Source organism: Scyliorhinus torazame, chromosome 3 (genome assembly GCF_047496885.1).
Source record: "Scyliorhinus torazame isolate Kashiwa2021f chromosome 3, sScyTor2.1, whole genome shotgun sequence".
Lineage (NCBI taxonomy): Eukaryota > Metazoa > Chordata > Chondrichthyes > Carcharhiniformes > Scyliorhinidae > Scyliorhinus > Scyliorhinus torazame.
The window spans coordinates 355,390,891-355,413,323 of record NC_092709.1 but is presented as its reverse complement, the minus strand read 5'-3'; the positions used below and the strand labels follow the sequence as shown (position 1 = coordinate 355,413,323).

General features: G+C 55.1%; 1 protein-coding gene across 1 annotated transcript in view; it reads right to left on the bottom strand.

Moving 5' to 3' along the window:
• LOC140409354 (apolipoprotein L3-like) overlaps window positions 1-22,212 on the bottom strand; it is a 111,343-nt gene extending 89,131 nt beyond the window's left edge. Inside the window, exon 1 of the mRNA XM_072497785.1 lies at window positions 22,073-22,212. The gene's annotated coding sequence lies outside the window, so the exon portion shown is untranslated. The remainder of the gene's footprint in view (window positions 1-22,072) is intronic.
• Window positions 22,213-22,433: the final 221 nt, after the last annotated feature.

Sequence of the window (22,433 nt, the reverse complement as noted above, 5' to 3'; positions counted from 1 at the left end):
ACACTCACCCCCCAATACAGCAACACACTCACCCCCCCAATACACCAACACACACAATCCCCCCCAATTACCCCAACACACTCACCCCCCAATACAGCAACACACTCACCCCCCCAATACACCAACACACACAATCCCCCCCAATTACCCCAACACCCCCCCAATACACCAACACACACAACCCCCCCATACCCCAACACACTCACCCCCCAATACACCAACACACTCACACCCCAATACACCAACACACTCACGCCCCCAATACCCCAACACACTCACACCCTGAATATCCCAACACACACCCCCCAATACCCCAACACACTCCCTCCCCAATACACCACAACACTCATCCCCCCAATAGACCAACACACTCACCGCCCCAATCCACCAACAGACTCACCCCCCCAATACACCAACAAACTCACCCCCCTAATATCCCAACACACTCACCCCCCAATACCCCAAAACACTCACCCCCAATACCCTGACACCCAATACCCCTACGCACTCACACCCCAATACACTAACACACTCACCCCCCCAATACCCCAACACACTCACCCCGCCAATACCCCAACGCACTCACCCCCCCAATACACTAACACACTCACCCCCGCAATACCCCAACACACTCACCCACCCAATACACCAACACACTCACCACCCAATACACCAACACACTCACCCCCAATACACCAACACACTCACCCCCAAAATACACCAACACAATCACCCCCCAATACACCAACACACTCACCCTCCAATACACCAACGCACTCACCCCCCAATACACCAACACACTCACCCCCCCAATACCCCAACACACTCACCCCCACAATACCCCAACACACTCAGCCGCTAATACACCAACACACTCACCCCCCCAATACCCCAACACACACACACCCCCAATACACCAACACACTCACCCCCCCAATACACCAACACACTCACCCCCCCAATACCCCAACACACACACACCCCCAATACACCAACACACTCAGCCTCCCAATACACCAACACACTCACCCCCCAATACACCAACACACTCACCCCCCCAATACCCCAACACACTCACACCCCCAATACCCCAACACACACACACCCCCAATACCCCAACACACTCCCTCCCCCAATACACAAACACACTCACCCCCCCAATAGACCAACACACTCACCGCACCAATACACCAACAGACTCACCCCCCAATACACCAACAAACTCACCCCCCCAATACCCCAACACACTCACCCCCCAATACCCCAATACCCTGACACCCAATACCCCAACGCACTCACCCCCCCAATACACTAACACACTCACCCCCCCAATACCCCAACACACTCACCCCGCCAATACCCCAACGCACTCACCCACCCAATACACCAACACACTCACCACCCAATACACCAACACACTCAACCCCAATACACCAACACACTCACCCCCAAAATACACCAACACACTCACCCCCCCAATACACCAACACACTCAGCCGCCAATACACCAACACACTCACCCCCCAATACACCAACACACTCACCCCTCCAATACCCCAACACACTCATCCACAATTCACCAACACACTCACCCCCCAATACAGCAACACACTCACCCCCCCCAATACACCAACACACACAATCCCCCCCAATTACCCCAACACACTCACCCCCCAATACAGCAACACACTCACCCCCCCAATACACCAACACACACAATCCCCCCCAATTACCCCAACACCCCCCCAATACACCAACACACACAACCCCCCCCATACCCCAACACACTCACCCCCCAATACACCAACACACTCACCCCCAATACACCAACACACTCACGCCCCCAATACCCCAACACACTCACACCCTGAATATCCCAACACACACCCCCCAATACCCCAACACACTCCCTCCCCAATACACCAACACACTCATCCCCCCAATAGACCAACACACTCACCGCCCCAATCCACCAACAGACTCACCTCCCCAATACACCAACAAACTCACCCCCCTAATACCCCAACACACTCACCCCCCAATACCCCAAAACACTCACCCCCAATACCCCAATACCCTGACACCCAATACCCCAACGCACTCACCCCCCAATACACTAACACACTCACCCCCCCAATACCCCAACACACTCACCCCGCCAATACCCCAACGCACTCACCCCCCCAATACACTAACACACTCACCCCCGCAATACCCCAACACACTCACCCACCCAATACACCAACACACTCACCCCCAAAATACACCAACACAATCACCCCCCAATACACCAACACACTCACCCACCCAATACACCAACACACTCACCCCCAATACACCAACACACTCACCCACCCAATACACCAACACACTCACCACCCAATACACCAACACACTCACCCCCAATACACCAACACACTCACCCCCAAAATACACCAACACAATCACCCCCCAATACACCAACACACTCACCCACCCAATACACCAACACACTCACCCCCAATACACCAACACACTCACCCACCCAATACACCAACACACTCACCACCCAATACACCAACACACTCACCCCCAATACACCAACACACTCACCCCCAAAATACACCAACACAATCACCCCCCAATACACCAACACACTCACCCTCCAATACACCAACGCACTCACCCCCCAATACACCAACACACTCACCCCCCCAATACCCCAACACACTCACCCCCCCAATACCCCAACACACTCAGCCGCTAATACACCAACACACTCACCCCCCCAATACCCCAACACACACACACCCCCAATACACCAACGCACTCACCCCCCCAATACACCAACACACTCACCCCCCCAATACCCCAACACACACACACCCCCAATACACCAACACACTCACCCCCCCCAATACCCCAACACACTCACACCCCCAATACCCCAACACACACAAACCCCCAATACCCCAACACACTCCCTCCCCCAATACACAAACACACTCACCCCCCCAATAGACCAACACACTCACCGCCCCAATACACCAACAGACTCACCCCCCCAATACACCAACAAACTCACCCCACCAATACCCCAACACACTCACCCCCCAATACCCCAATACCCTGACACCCAATACCCCAACGCACTCACCCCCCCAATACACTAACACACTCACCCCCCCAATACCCCAACACACTCACCCCGCCAATACCCCAACGCACTCACCCACCCAATACACCAACACACTCACCACCCAATACACCAACACACTCAACCCCAATACACCAACACACTCACCCCCAAAATACACCAACAAACTCACCCCCCCAATACACCAACACACTCACCCCCCAATACACACACACACTCACCCCCCAATACACCAACGCACTCACCCCCCAATACACCAACACACTCACCCCCCCCAATACTCCAACACACTCACCCCCCCAATACCCCAACACACTCACCCCCCCAATACCCCAACACACTCAGCCGCTAATACACCAACACACTCACCCCCCCAATAGACCAACACACTCACCGCCCCAATACACCAACAGACTCACCCCCCCAATACACCAACAAACTCACCCCCCAATACCCCAACACACTCACCCCCCAATACCCCAATACCCTGACACCCAATACCCCAACGCACTCACCCCCCCAATACACTAACACACTCACCCCCCCAATACCCCAACACACTCACCCCGCCAATACCCCAACGCACTCACCCACCCAAAACACCAACACACTCACCACCCAATACACCAACACACTCACCCCCAATACACCAACACACTCACCCCCAAAATACACCAACACACTCCCCCCAATACACCAACACACTCACCCCCCAATACACCAACACACTCAGCCCCCAATACACCAATGCACTCACCCCCCCAATACTCCAACACACTCACCCCCCAATACACCAACGCACTCACCCCCCAATACACCAACACACTCACCACCCCCCCAATACCCCAACACACTAAACCCCCCAATACCCCAACACGCTCAGCTGCCAATACACCAACACACTCACCCCCCCCAATTCCCCAACACACACACACCCCCAATACACCAACACACTGACCCCCCAATACACCAACACACTCACTCCCCTATACACCAACACACTCACCCCCCAATACACCAACGCACTCACCCCCCAATACACCAGCAGACTCACCCCCCAATACCCCAACACACTCACACCCTGAATATCCCAACACACACCCCCCAATACCCCAACACACTCCCTCCCCAATACACCAACACACTCATCCCCCCAATAGACCAACACACTCACCGCCCCAATCCACCAACAGACTCACCCCCCCAATACACCAACACACTCACCCCCCAATACCCCAACACACTCACCCCCCAATACCCCAAAACACTCACCCCCAATACCCCAATACCCTGACACCCAATACCCCAACGCACTCACCCCCCCAATACACTAACACACTCACCCCCCCAATACCCCAACACACTCACCCCGCCAATACCCCAACGCACTCACCCCCCCAATACACTAACAGACTCACCCCCGCAATACCCCAACACACTCACCCACCCAATACACCAACACACTCACCCCCAATACACCAACACACTCACCCCCAAAATACACCAACACAATCACCCCCCAATACACCAACACACTCACCCTCCAATACACCAACGCACTCACCCCCCAATACACAAACACACTCACCCCCCCAATACCCCAACACACTCACTCCCCCAATACCCCAACACACTCAGCCGCTAATACACCAACACACTCACCCCCCCAATACCCCAACACACACACACCCCCAATACACCAACACATTCACCCCCCCAATACACCAACACACTCACCCCCCCCAATTGACCAACACACTCACCGCCCCAATACACCAACAGACTCACCCCCCCAATACACCAACAAACTCACCCCCCCAATACCCCAACACACTAACCCCCCAATACCCCAATACCCTGACACCCAATACCCCAACGCACTCACCCCCCCAATACACTAACACACTCACCCCCCCAATACCCCAACACACTCACCCCGCCAATACCCCAACGCACTCACCCACCCAATACACCAACACACTCACCACCCAATACACCAACACACTCACCCCCAATACACCAACACACTCACCCCCAAAATACACCAACACACTCACCCCCCCAATACACCAACACACTCACCCCCCAATACACCAACACACTCACCCCCCAATACACCAACGCACTCACCCCCCAATACACCAACACACTCACCCCCCCAATACTCCAACACACTCACCCCCCAATACACCAACGCACTCACCCCCCAATACACCAACACACTCACCACCCCCCCAATACCCCATCACACTAAACCCCCCAATACCCCAACACACTCAGCTGCCAATACACCAACACACTCACCCCCAATACACCAACACACTCACCCCCCAATACACCAACGCACTAACCCCCCAATACCCCAACACACTCACTCCCCTATACACCAACACACTCACCCCCCAATACCCCAACACACTCACCCCCCCAATACCCCAACAGACTCACCCCCCCAATACCCCAACACACTCACCCCCCCCAATACCCCAACACACACACAGCCCCAATACACCAACACACTCACCCCCCAAAAGCCCAACACACTCACCCCCCTATACACCAACACCCTAACCCCCCCCAATACACCAACGCACTCACCCCCCAAAACACAAACGCACTCACCCCCCATACACCAACAAACTCACCCCCACAATACACCAATGCACTCACCCCCCAATACACCAACGAACTCACCCCCCCAATGCACCAACACACTCACCCCCCCAATACACCAACGCACTCACCCCCCAATACCCCAACACACTCACCCCCCCTATACACCAACACACTCAGCCGCCAATACCCCAACACACTCACCCCCCCTATACACCAACACACTCACCCCCCAATACCCCAACACACTCACCCCCCCAATACACCAACACGCACACTCCCAATACACCAACGCACTCACCCCCCCTATACACCAACACACTCACCCCCCCAATACCGCAACACAATCACCCCCCAATATCCCAACACTCACACCCCCCAATACACCAACGCACTCACCACCCAATACCCCAACACACTCACCCCCCTATACACCAACGCACTCACCCCCCAATACCCCAACACACTCACCCCCCCAATACACCAACACGCACACTCCCAATACACCAACGCACTCACCCCCCCATACACCAACACACTCAACCCCCAATACCGCAACACAATCACCCCCCAATATCCCAACACTCACACCCCCCAATACACCAACACACTCACCCCCCCAATACACCAACACACTCGCCCCCCCAATAAACCAACACACTCACCCTCCCCCAATACACCAACACACTCAGCCCCCCAATACACCAACACACTCGCCCCCCCAATAATCCAACACACTCATCCTCCCCCAATACACCAACACACTCACCCCCCCCCAATACACCAACACACTCGCCCCAATACACCAACACACTCACCGCCCAATACACCAACACACTCACTCTCCCCAATACACCAACACACTCACCCCCCCCAATACACCAACACACTCACCCCCCCAATACACCAACACACTCAGCCGCCAATACACCAACACACATAACCCCCCCAATACCCCAACACACTCGCCCCCCAATACACCAACACATTCACGACCCCCAATACACCAACACACTCACCCCTCCAATACCCCAACACCCTCACCCCCAATTCACCAACACACTCACCCCCCAATACACCAACACACTCACCCCCCCAATACACCAACACACACAACCCCCCCCAATTACCCCAACGCACTCACCCCCCCAATACACCAACACACAACCCCCCCATACCTCAACACACTCAACCCCAATACACCAACACACTCACCCCGCAATACACCAACACACTCACCCCCCCCAATACACCAACACACTCACTCCCCCCAATAACCCAACACACTCGTCCCCACAATACTCCAACACACTCGTTCCCACAATACCCCAACACACTCGCCCCCCTAATACCCCAACACTCACCCCCCAATACCCCAACACTCACCCCAATACAGCAACACACTCACCCTCCCCCAATACACCAACACACTCACCCCCCCAATACACCAACACACTCACCCCCCCAATTAACCAACACACTCACCCCCCCAATACACCAACACACTCACCCTCCCCAATACACCAACACACTCACACCCCCAATACACCAACACACTCACCCCCCCAATACCCCAACGCACTCACCCCCCAATACCCCAACACACTCACCCCCCTATACACCAACACACTCACCCCCCCAATACACCAACACACTCACCCCCCCAATACACCAACACACACAACCCTCCCATACCCCAACACACTCACCCCTCAATACACCAACACACTCACCCCCCAATACACCAATTCACTCACGCCCCCAATACCCCAATACACTCACCCCCCCAATACCCTAACGCACTCACCCTCCCCCAATACACCAATACACTCACCCCCTCAATACACCAAACACCCCCCCCAATAAACCAACACACTCACCCCCCAATACACCAACACACTCACCCCCCCAATACCCCAACATACTCACCCCCCAATACACCAACACATTCACGCCCCCCAATACACCAACACACTCACCCCTCCAATACCCCAACACACTCATCCACAATTCACCAACACACTCACCCCCCAATACAGCAACACACTCACCCCCCCAATACACCAACACACACAACCCCACCCCAATTACCCCAACACCCCCCCCAATACACCAACACACACAACCCCCCCATACCCCAACACACTCAACCCCCAATACACCAACACACTCACCCCCCAATACACCAACACACTCACGCCCCCAATACCCCAACACACTCACACCCTGAATACCCCAACACACACCCCCCAATACCCCAACACACTCCCTCCCCAATACACCAACACAATCACCCCCCCAATAGACCAACACACACACCGCCCCAATCCACCAACAGACTCACCCCCCCAATACACCAACAAACTCACCCCCCCAATACCCCAACACACTCACCCCCCAATACCCCAAAACACTCACCCCCCAATACCCCAATACCCTGACACCCAATACCCCAACGCACTCACCCCCCCAATACACTAACACACTCACCCCCCCAATACCCCAACACACTCACCCCGCCAATACCCCAACGCACTCACCCCCCCAATACACTAACACACTCACCCCCGCAATACCCCAACACACGCACCCACCCAATACACCAACACACTCACCCCCAATACACCAACACACTCACCCCCAAAATACACCAACACAATCACCCCCCAATACACCAACACACTCACCCCCCAATACACCAACACACTCACCCCCCCAATACCCCAACACACTCACCCCCCCAATACCCCAACACACTCAGCCGCTAATACACCAACACACTCACCCCCCCAATACACCAACACACTCACCACCCCAATACCCCAACACACACACACCCCCAATACACCAACACACTCAGCCTCCCAATACACCAACACACTCACCCCCAATACACCAACACACTCACCCCCCCAATACCCCAACACACTCACACCCCCAATACCCCAACACACACACACCCCCAATACCCCAACACACTCCCTCCCCCAATACACCAACACACTCACCCCCCCAATAGACCAACACACTCACCGCCCCAACACACCAACAGACCACCCCCCAATACACCAACAAACTCACCCCCCCAATACCCCAACACACTCAACCCCCAATACCCCAACACACTCACCCCCCCAATACACTAACACACTCACCACCCCAATACCCCAACACACTCACCCCGCCAATACCCCAACGCACTCACCGACCCAATACACCAACACACTCACCACCCAATACACCAACACACTCACCCCCAATACACCAACACACTCACCCCCAAAATACACCAACACACTCACCCCCCCAATACACCAACACACTCACCCCCCAATACACCAATACACTCACGCCCCCAATACCCCAATACACTCACCCCCCCAATACCCTAACACACTCACCCTCCCCCAATACACCAATACACTCACCCCCTCAATACACCAAACACCCCCCCCAATAAACCAACACACTCACCCACCAATACACCAACACACTCACCCCCCCAATACCCCAACATACTCACCCCCCAATACACCAACACATTCACGCCCCCCAATACACCAACACACTCACCCCTCCAATACCCCAACACACTCATCCACAATTCACCAACACACTCACCCCCCAATACAGCAACACACTCATCCCCCCAATACACCAACACACACAACCCCCCCCAATTACCCCAACACCCCCCCCAATACACCAACACACACAACCCCCCCATACCCCAACACACTCAACCCCCAATGCACCAACACACTCACCCCCCAATATACCAACACACTCACGCCCCCAATACCCCAACACACTCACACCCTGAATACCCCAACACACACCCCCCAATACCCCAACACACTCCCTCCCCAATACACCAACACAATCACCCCCCCCAATAGACCAACACACTCACCGCCCCAATCCACCAACAGACTCACCCCCCCAATACACCAACAAACTCACCCCCCCAATACCCCAACACACTCACCCCCCAATACCCCAAAACACTCACCCCCCAATACCCCAATACCCTGACACCCAATACCCCAACGCACTCACCCCCCCAATACACTAACACACTCACCCCCCCAATACCCCAACACACTCACCCCGCCAATACCCCAACGCACTCACCCCCCCAAATACACTAACACACTCACCCCCGCAATACCCCAACACACGCACCCACCCAATACACCAACACACTCACCCCCAATACACCAACACACTCACCCCCAAAATACACCAACACAATCACCCCCCAATACACCAACACACTCACCCTCCAATACACCAACGCACTCACCCCCCAATACACCAACACACTCACCCCCCCAATACCCCAACACACTCACCCCCCCAATACCCCAACACACTCAGCCGCTAATACACCAACACACTCACCCCCCCAATACACCAACACACTCACCACCCCAATACCCCAACACACACACACCCCCAATACACCAACACACTCAGCCTCCCAATACACCAACACACTCACCCCCCAATACACCAACACACTCACCCCCCCAATACCCCAACACACTCACACCCCCAATACCCCAACACACACACACCCCCAATACCCCAACACACTCCCTCCCCCAATACACCAACACACTCACCCCCCCAATAGACCAACACACTCACCGCCCCAACACACCAACAGACCACCCCCCAATACACCAACAAACTCACCCCCCCAATACCCCAACACACTCAACCCCCAATACCCCAATACCCTGACACCCAATACCCCAACGCACTCACCCCCCCAATACACTAACACACTCACCACCCCAATACCCCAACACACTCACCCCGCCAATACCCCAACGCACTCACCCACCCAATACACCAACACACTCACCACCCAATACACCAACACACTCACCCCCAATACACCAACACACTCACCCCCAAAATACACCAACACACTCACCCCCCCAATACACCAACACACTCACCCCCCAATACACCAACACACTCACCCCCCAATACACCAACGCACTCACCCCCCAATACACCAACACACTCACCCCCCCCAATACTCCAACACACTCACCCCCCCAATACACCAACACACTCACCCCCCAATACACCAACGCACTCACCCCCCAATACACCAACACACTCACCACATCCCCAATACCCCAACACACTCAACCCCCCAATACCCCAACACACTCAGCCGCCAATGCACCAACACACTCACCCCCCCCAATACCCCAACACACACACACCCCCAATACACCAACACACTGACCCCCCAATACACCAACACACTCACCCCCCAATACACCAACACACTCACCCCCACAATACACCAACACACTCACCCCCCCAATGCACCAACACACACACCCTCCCAATACACCAACACACTCACACCCCCAATACATCAACGCACTCACCCCCCAAAACACCAAAGCACTCACCCCCCAATACACCAACACACACACCCCCACAATACACCAACGCACTCACCCCCCAATACACCAACGAACTCACCCCCCAATACACCAACACACTCACCCCCCCAATACACCAACGCACTCACCCCCCAATACCCCAACACACTCACCCCCCCTATACACCAACACACTCACCCCCCCCCAATACACCAACGCACTCACCCCCCAAAACACCAACGCACTCACCCCCCAAAACACCAACACACTCACCCCCACAATACACCAACACACTCACCCCTCCAATACACAAACACACTCACCCCCCCAATACACCAACACACTCACCCCCCCAATACACCAACACACTCACCCGCCCAATACCCCAAAACACTCACCCACGCTGTACACCAACACACTCGCCCCCACTATACCCCAACACACTCACCCCCCCAATACACCAACACACTCACCCCCCCTATACACCAATACACTCACCCCCCCAATACACCAACACACTCACCCCCCAATACCGCAACACGCTCACCCCCCCAATACCCCAACACTTGCCCCCCAATACCCCAACACACAGCCCCAATACACCAACACACTCACACCCCAAAACACCAACACACTCCTCCCCAATACACCAACACACTCACCCCCCAATATCCCAACACACTCCCCCCCAATACACCAACACACTCACTCCCCCCCAATACCCCAACACACCCACACCCCAATACACCAACACACCCACCCCCCCAATACACCAACACACTCACCCCCAATACCGCAACACGCTCACCCCCCCAATACCCCAACACTTGCCCCCCAATACCCCAACACACACAGCCTCAATACACCAACACACTCACTCCCCCCAATACTCCAACACACTCACCCCCCCAATACGCCAACACACTCACCCCCCAATACACCAACACACTCACCCCCCCAATACCCCAACACTCACGCCCCAATACCCCAATACCCCAACACTTGCCCCCCAATACCCCAACACACACACCCCTAATACACCAACACACTCACTCCCCCCAATACTCCAACACACTCACCCCCCCAATACGCCAACACACTCACCCCCCCAATACACCAACACACTCACCCCCAATACACCAACACAATCACCCCCCCAATACACCAACACACTCCCTCCCCCAATACACCAACACACTGACCCTCCCCAAAACACCAACACACTCCCCCCCAATACACCAACACACTCACCCTCCCCCAATACCCGAACACACTCACCCCCAATACACCAACACTCTCCCTCCCCAATACACCAACACACTCATCACCCCTATAGACCAACACACTCAACCCCCCAATAGACCAACACACTCAACCCCCAATACACCAACACACTCACCCCCCCAATACACCAACACATTCCCTCCCCAATACACCAACACACTCACCCCCAATACACCAACACACTCACTCCCCCAATACACCAACACACTCACCCCCCCAATACACCAACACACTCGCCCCCCCAATAAACCAACACACTCACCCTCCCCCAATACACCAACACACTCAGCCCCCCAATACACCAACACACTCGCCCCCCCAATAATCCAACACACTCACCCTCCCCCAATACACCAACACACTCACCCCCCCAATACACCAACACACTCGCCCCAATACACCAACACACTCAACGCCCAATACACCAACACACTCACTCTCCCCAATACACCAACACACTCACCCCCCCCAATACACCAACACACTCACCCCCCCAATACACCAACACACTCAGCCCCAATTCACCAACACACTCACCCCCCAATACACCAACACACTCACCCCCCCAATACACCAACACACACAACCCCCCCCCACAATTACCCCAACACACTCACCCCCCCCAATACACCAACACACACAACCCCCCCATACCCCAACACACTCAACCCCAATACAGCAACACACTCACCCCGCAATACACCAACACACTCACCCCCCCCAATACCCCAACACACTCACCCTCCCAATACCCCAACACACTCCCTCCCCCAATACACCAACACACTCACTCCACCCAATAACCCAACACACTCGTCCCCACAATACTCCAACACACTCGTCCCCACAATACCCCAACACACTCGCCCCCCCAATACCCCAACACTCACCCCCCAATACCCCAACACTCACCCCCAATACAGCAACACACTCACCCTCCCCCAATACACCAACACACTCACCCCCCTAATACACCAACACACTCACCCCCCCCAATTAACCAACACACTCACCCCCCCAATACACCAACACACTCACCCTCCCCAATACACCAACACACTCACACCCCCAATACACCAACACACTCACCCCCCCAATACCCCAACGCAATCACCCCCCAATACCCCAACACACTCACCCCCCCTATACACCAACACACTCACCCCCCAATACCGCAACACGCTCACCCCCCCAATACCCCAACACTTGCCCCCCAATACCCCAACACACAGCCCCAATACACCAACACACTCACACCCCAAAACACCAACACACTCCTCCCCAATACACCAACACACTCACCCCCCAATATCCCAACACACTCCCCCCCAATACACCAACACACTCACTCCCCCCAATACCCCAACACACCCACCCCCCAATACACCAACACACCCACCCCCCCAATACACCAACACACTCACCCCCCAATACCGCAACACGCTTACCCCCCCAATACCCCAACACTTGCCCCCCAATACCCCAACACACACAGCCCCAATACACCAACACACTCACTCCCCCCAATACTCCAACACACTCACCCCCCCAATACGCCAACACACTCACCCCCCCAATACCCCAACACTCACGCCCCAATACCCCAATACCCCAACACTTGCCCCCCAATACCCCAACACACACACCCCTAATACACCAACACACTCACTCCCCCCAATACTCCAACACACTCACCCCCCCAATACGCCAACACACTCACCCCCCCAATACACCAACACACTCACCCCCCAATACACCAACACAATCACCCCCCCAATACACCAACACACTCCCTCCCCCAATACACCAACACACTGACCCTCCCCAAAACACCAACACACTCCCCCCCAATACACCAACACACTCACCCTCCCCCAATACCCGAACACACTCACCCCCAATACACCAACACTCTCCCTCCCCAATACACCAACACACTCATCACCCCTATAGACCACCACACTCAACCCCCCAATAGACCAACACACTCAACCCCCAATACACCAACACACTCACCCCCCCCAATACCACAACACATTCCCTCCCCAATACACCCACACACTCACCCCCAATACACCAACACACTCACTCCCCCAATACACCAACACACTCACCCCCCCCAATACACCAACACACTCGCCCCCCCAATAAACCAACACACTCACCCTCCCCCAATACACCAACACACTCAGCCCCCCAATACACCAACACACTCGCCCCCCCAATAATCCAACACACTCACCCTCCGCCAATACACCAACACACTCACCCCCCCAATACACCAACACACTCGCCCCAATACACCAACACACTCACCGCCCAATAAACCAACACACTCACTCTCCCCAATACACCAACACACTCACCCCCCCCAATACACCAACACACTCACCCCCCCAATACACCAACACACTCAGCCCCAATTCACCAACACACTCACCCCCCAATACACCAACACACTCACCCCCCCAATACACCAACACACACAACCGCCCCCCAATTACCCCAACACACTCACCCCCCCCCAATACACCAACACACACAACCCCCCCATACCCCAACACACTCAACCCCAATACAGCAACACACTCACCCCGCAATACACCAACACACTCACCCCCCCCAATACCCCAACACACTCACCCTCCCAATACCCCAACACACTCCCTCCCCCAATACACCAACACACTCACTCCACCCAATAACCCAACACACTCGTCCCCACAATACTCCAACACACTCGTCCCCACAATACCCCAACACACTCGCCCCCCCAATACCCCAACACTCACCCCCCAATACCCCAACACTCACCCCCAATACAGCAACACACTCACCCTCCCCCAATACACCAACACACTCAACCCCCTAATACACCAACACACTCACCCCCCCAATTAACCAACACACTCACCCCCCCAATACAACAACACACTCACCCTCCCCAATACACCAACACTCTCACACCCCCAATACACCAACACACTCACCCCCCCAATACCCCAACGCAATCACCCCCAAATACCCCAACACACTCACCCCCCCTATACACCAACACACTCACCCCCCCAATACACCAACACACTCACCCCCAATTCACCAACACACTCACCCACCAATACACCAACACACTCACCCCCCCAATACACCAACACACACAACCCCCCCAATTACTCCAACCCCCCCAATACACCAACACACACAACCCCCCCATACCCCAACACACTCACCCCCCAATACACCAACACACTCACCCCAATACACCAACACACTCACCGCCCAATAAACCAACACACTCACTCTCCCCAATACACCAACACACTCACCCCCCCCCAATACACCAACACACTCACCCCCCCAATACACCAACACACTCAGCCCCAATTCACCAACACACTCACCCCCCAATACACCAACACACTCACCCCCCCAATACACCAACACACACAACCCCCCCCCAATTACCCCAACACACTCACCCCCCCCAATACACCAACACGCACAACCCCCCCATACCCCAACACACTCAACCCCAATACAGCAACACACTCACCCCGCAATACACCAACACACTCACCCCCCCCCAATACCCCAACACACTCACCCTCCCAATACCCCAACACACTCCCTCCCCCAATACACCAACACACTCACTCCACCCAATAACCCAACACACTCGTCCCCACAATACTCCAACACACTCGTCCCCACAATACCCCAACACACTCGCCCCCCCAATACCCCAACACTCACCCCCCAGTACCCCAACACTCACCCCCAATACAGCAACACACTCACCCTCCCCCAATACACCAACACACTCAACCCCCTAATACACCAACACACTCACCCCCCCAATTAACCAACACACTCACCCCCCCAATACAACAACACACTCACCCTCCCCAATACACCAACACACTCACCCCCCCAATACCCCAACGCAATCACCCCCCAATACCCCAACACACTCACCCCCCCTATACACCAACACACTCACCCCCCCAATACACCAACACACTCACCCCCAATTCACCAACACACTCACCCACCAATACACCAACACACTCACCCCCCCAATACACCAACACACACAACCCCCCCAATTACTCCAACCCCCCCAATACACCAACACACACAACCCCCCCATACCCCAACACACTCACCCCCCAATACACCAACACACTCACCCCCCAATACACCAATACACTCACGCCCCCAATACCCCAATACACTCACCCCCCCAATACCCTAACACACTCACCCTCCCCCAATACACCAATACACTCACCCCCCCAATTCACCAAGACCCCCCCCCCCAATAAACCAACACACTCAGCCGCCAATACACCAACACACATAACCCCCCCAATACCCCAACACACTCACCCCCCAATACACCAACACATTCACGCCCCCCCAATACACCAACACACTCACCCCTCCAATACCCCAACACACTCATCCACAATTCACCAACACACTCACCCCCCAATACAGCAACACACTCACCCCCCCAATACACCAACACACACAACTCCCCCCCAATTACCCCAACACCCCCCAATACACAAACACACACAACCCCCCCATACCCCAACACACTCACCCCCCAATGCACCAACACACTCACCCCCCAATACACCAACACACTCACGCCCCCAATACCCCAACACACTCACACCCCGAATACCCCAACACACACCCCCCAATACCCCAACACACTCCCTCCCCAATACACCAACACACTCACCCCCCCAATAGACCAACACACTCACCGCCCCAATCCACCAACAGACTCACCCCCCCAATACACCAACAAACTCACCCCCCCAATACCCCAACACACTCACCCCCCAATACCCCAAAACACTCACCCCCCAATACCCCAATACCCTGACACCCAATACCCCAACGCACTCACCCCCCCAATACACTAACACACTCACTCCCCCAATACCCCAACACACTCACCCACCCAAAACACCAACACACTCACCACCCAATACACCAACACACTCACCCCCAATACACCAACACACTCACCCCCAAAATACACCAACACAATCACCCCCCCAATACACCAACACACTCACCCTCCAATACACCAACGCACTCACCCCCCAATACACCAACACACTCACCCCCCCAATACCCCAACACACTCACCCCCCCAATACCCCAACACACTCAGCCGCTAATACACCAACACACTCACCCCCCCAATACCCCAACTCACACACACCCCCAATACACCAACACCCTCACCCCCCCAATACACCAACACACTCACCCCCCCAATACCCCAACACACACACCCCCCCAATACACCAACACACTCAGCCTCCCAATACACCAACACACTCACCCCCCAATACACCAACACACTCACCCCCCCAATACCCCAACACACTCACACCCCCAATACCCCAACACACACACACCCCCAATACCCCAACACACTCCCTCCCCCAATACACCAACACACTCACCCCCCCAATAGACCAACACACTCACCGCCCCAATACACCAACAGACTCACCCCCCCAAAACACCATCAAACTCACCCCCCCAATACCCCAACGCACTCACCCCGCCAATACCCCAACGCACTCACCCACCCAATACACCAACACACTCACCACCCAATACACCAACACACTCACCCCCAATACACCAACACACTCACCCCCAAAATACACCAACACACTCACCCCCCAATACACCAACACACTCACCCCCCAATACACCAACACACTCACCCCCCAATACACCAACGCACTCACCCCCCAATACACCACCACACTCACCCCCCCCCAATACACCAACACACTCACCCCCCCAATACACCAACACACTCACCCCCCAATACAACAACGCACTCACCCCCCAATACACCAACACACTCACCCCCCCCCAATACCCCAACACACTCAGCCGCCAATACACCAACACACTCACCCCCCAATACACCAACACACTCACCCCCCAATACACCAACACACTCACCCCCACAATACACCAACACACTCACCCCCCCAATGCACCAACACACTCACCCCCCCAATACACCAACACACTCACACCCCCAATACACCAACGCACTCACCCCCCAAAACACCAAAGCACTCACCCCCCAATACACCAACACACTCACCCCCACAATACACCAACGCACTCACCCCCCAATACACCAACGAACTCACCCCCCAATACACCAACACACTCACCCCCCCAATACACCAACGCACTCACCCCCCAATACCCCAACACACTCACCCCCCCTATACACCAACACACTCACCCCCCCAATACACCAACGCACTCACCCCCCAAAACACCAACGCACTCACCCCCCAAAACACCAACACACTCACCCCCACAATACACCAACGCACTCACCCCCCAATACACCAACGAACTCACCCCCCCAATACACCAACACACTCACCCCCCCCAATACACCAACGCACTCACCCCCCAATTCCCCAACACACTCACCCCCCCCTATACACCAACACACTCACCCCCCCAATACACCAACACACTCACCCCCAATACACAAACACACTCACCCCCCCAATACACCAACACACTCACCCCCCCAATACACCAACACACTCATCCGCCCAATACCCCAAAACACTCACCCCCCCAATAACGCAACACACTCACCCCCCCAATACCCCAACACACACCCCCACTACACCAACGCACTCACCCCCCCTATACACCAATACACTCACCCCCCCAATACACCAACACACTCACCCCCCAATACCGCAACACGCTCACCCCCCCAATACCCCAACACTTGCCCCCCAATTCCCCAACACACACAGCCCCAATACACCAACACACTCACACCCCCCAATACTCCAACACACTCACCCCCCCCAATACGCCAACACACTCACCCCCCAATACACCAACACACTCACGCCCCAATACCCCAACACTTGCCCCCCAATACCCCAACACACACACCCCCAATACACCAACACACTCACTCCCCCCAATACTCCAACACACTCACCCCCCCAATACGCCAACACACTCACCCCCCCAATACACCAACACACTCACCCCCCAATACACCAACACAATCAGCCCCCCAATACACCAACACACTCCCTCCCCCAATACACCAACACACTTACCCTCCCCAATACACCAACACACTCCCCCCCAATACACCAACACACTCACCCTCCCCCAATACCCGAACACACTCACCCCCAATACACCAACACTCTCCCTCCCCAATACACCAACACACTCATCACCCCAATAGACCAACACACTCAACCCCCCAATAGACCAACACACTCAACCCCCCAATACACCAACACACTCACCCCCCCAATACCACAACACATTCCCTCCCCCAATACACCAACACACTCATCCCCAATACACCAACACACTCACTCCCCCAATACACCAACACACTCACTCCCCCCCAATACCCCAACACACTCGCCCCCCCAATACACCAACACACTCACCCCCCCAATACACCAACACACTCACCCCCCCAATACACCAACACACACAACTCCCCCCCAATTACCCCAACACCCCCCAATACACCAACACACACAACCCCCCCATACCCCAACACACTCACCCCCCCAATGCACCAACACACTCACCCCCCAATACACCAACACACTCACGCCCCCAATACCCCAACACACTCACACCCCGAATACCCCAACACACACCCCCCAATACCCCAACACATTCCCTCCCCAATACACCAACACACTCACCGCCCCAATCCACCAACAGACTCACCCCCCCAATACACCAACAAACTCACCCCCCCAATACCCCAACACACTCACCCCCCACTACCCCAAAACACTCACCCCCCAATACCCCAATACCCTGACACCCAATACCCCAACGCACTCACCCCCCCAATACACTAACACACTCACCCCCCCAATACCCCAACACACTCACCCCGCCAATACCCCAACGCACCCACCCCCCAATACACTAACACACTCACCCCCGCAATACCCCAACACACTCACCCACCCAATACACCAACACACTCACCACCCAATACACCAACACACTCACCCCCAATACACCAACACACTCACCCCCAAAATACACCAACACAATCACCCCCCAATACACCAACACACTCACCCTCCAATACACCAACGCACTCACCCCCCAATACACCAACACACTCACCCCCCCAATACCCCAACACACTCACCCCCCCAATACCCCAACACACTCAGCCGCTAATACACCAACACACTCACCCCCCCAATACCCCTACACACACACACCCCCAATACACCAACACCCTCACCCCCCCAATACACCAACACACTCACCCCCCGAATACCCCAACACACACACACCCCCAATACACCAACAGACTCAGCCTCCCAATACACCAACACACTCACCCCCCAATACACCAACACACTCACCCCCCCAATACCCCAACACACTCACACCCCCAATACCCCAACACACACACACCCCCAATACCCCAACACACTCACCCCCAATACCGAAACACACTCACTCCCCCAATACCCCAACACACTCTCCCCGCCCACAATACCCCAACAGACCCACTCCCCCCCAATACCCCAACACACTCACCCCCCCAATACACCAACACACTCAACCCCTAATACACCAACACACTCCCTCCCCCAATACACCAACACACTCACTCCCCAATACACCAACTCACTCACCTCCCCCAATACACCAACACACTCCCTCCCCCAATACACCAACACACTCACCCCCCCAATACACCAACACACTCACCCCCCCCAATACACCAACACACTCTCCCCCCAATACCCCAACACACTCACCCCCCCAATACACCAACACACTCACCCCCCCAATACACCAACGCACGCCCTCCCCCAATACACCAACACACTCACCCCCCCAAATACACCAACACACTCCCTCCCCAATACACCAACACACGCCCTCCCCAATACACCAACACACTCACCCCCCCAATACACCAACACACTCCCTCACCCAATACACCAACACACTCACTCCTCAAATACACCAACACACTCCCTCACCCAATACACCAACACACTCACCCCCCAATACACCAACACACTCACCCCCTCAATACACCAATACACACCCTCCCCCAATACACCAACACCCTCACCCCCCCAATACACCAACACACTCACCCCCAATACACCAACACACTCACTCCCCCAATACACCAACACACTCACTCCCCCCAATACCCCAACACACTCACCCCCCCAATACCCCCAATTTACGTTGCACACCAACATGTCTGGACAACTTGGCTGCGATCCTCAACATTTACTGATCGTGCCCTGGAGCGAGGAGAGACTCCCCGCAGTGTGAACGATACAATCCTGCCTGCAACCCTTCTCCAGCCCTTTGACAGCCAATCTGGAATTACAGTCTCAGCAACTCCTGTCTGCCCCATTGCCCTGCTCAGAACAGAGATGGGCTTTATCTTCTCCAAGATCTCAGCCTTGTTTTGTGAAAGAGCAGGGCGGAATAAATCACCCCCCCCCCCCCCCACACCCCCACCCCACCCTGTGAACCCCCGCTAGTGTGTTCTTACTGTATTCCTCGCGAGTTTCTCTGTCTCCCCCGTTCACAAACACAATGGTCCGGTGAGTGGTGAATCTTTTCCGCTTTCTGTCAGTGACCCTCTCCGTTTCCAGACTCGAAACTGAAACAGCCAAAGAAAATTGCGTTTGCGGAAATTACACAGCGAGAAATATCCCCCCACCCCCCCCCCCCCCCCCCCCAGCTTCGTGCAATTCAAACTGAATCCCCTAGGATAATTCCCAATGAATTATACCTTGCACCTTTCAGTCCAAACTAGGACCGATTGTATAAATCACACTGCACACTTTCTAATGATGTGTGTGTGTGTGGGGGGGGGGGGGGGGTGAATAGGGAGCATTTGGAGGGGGACA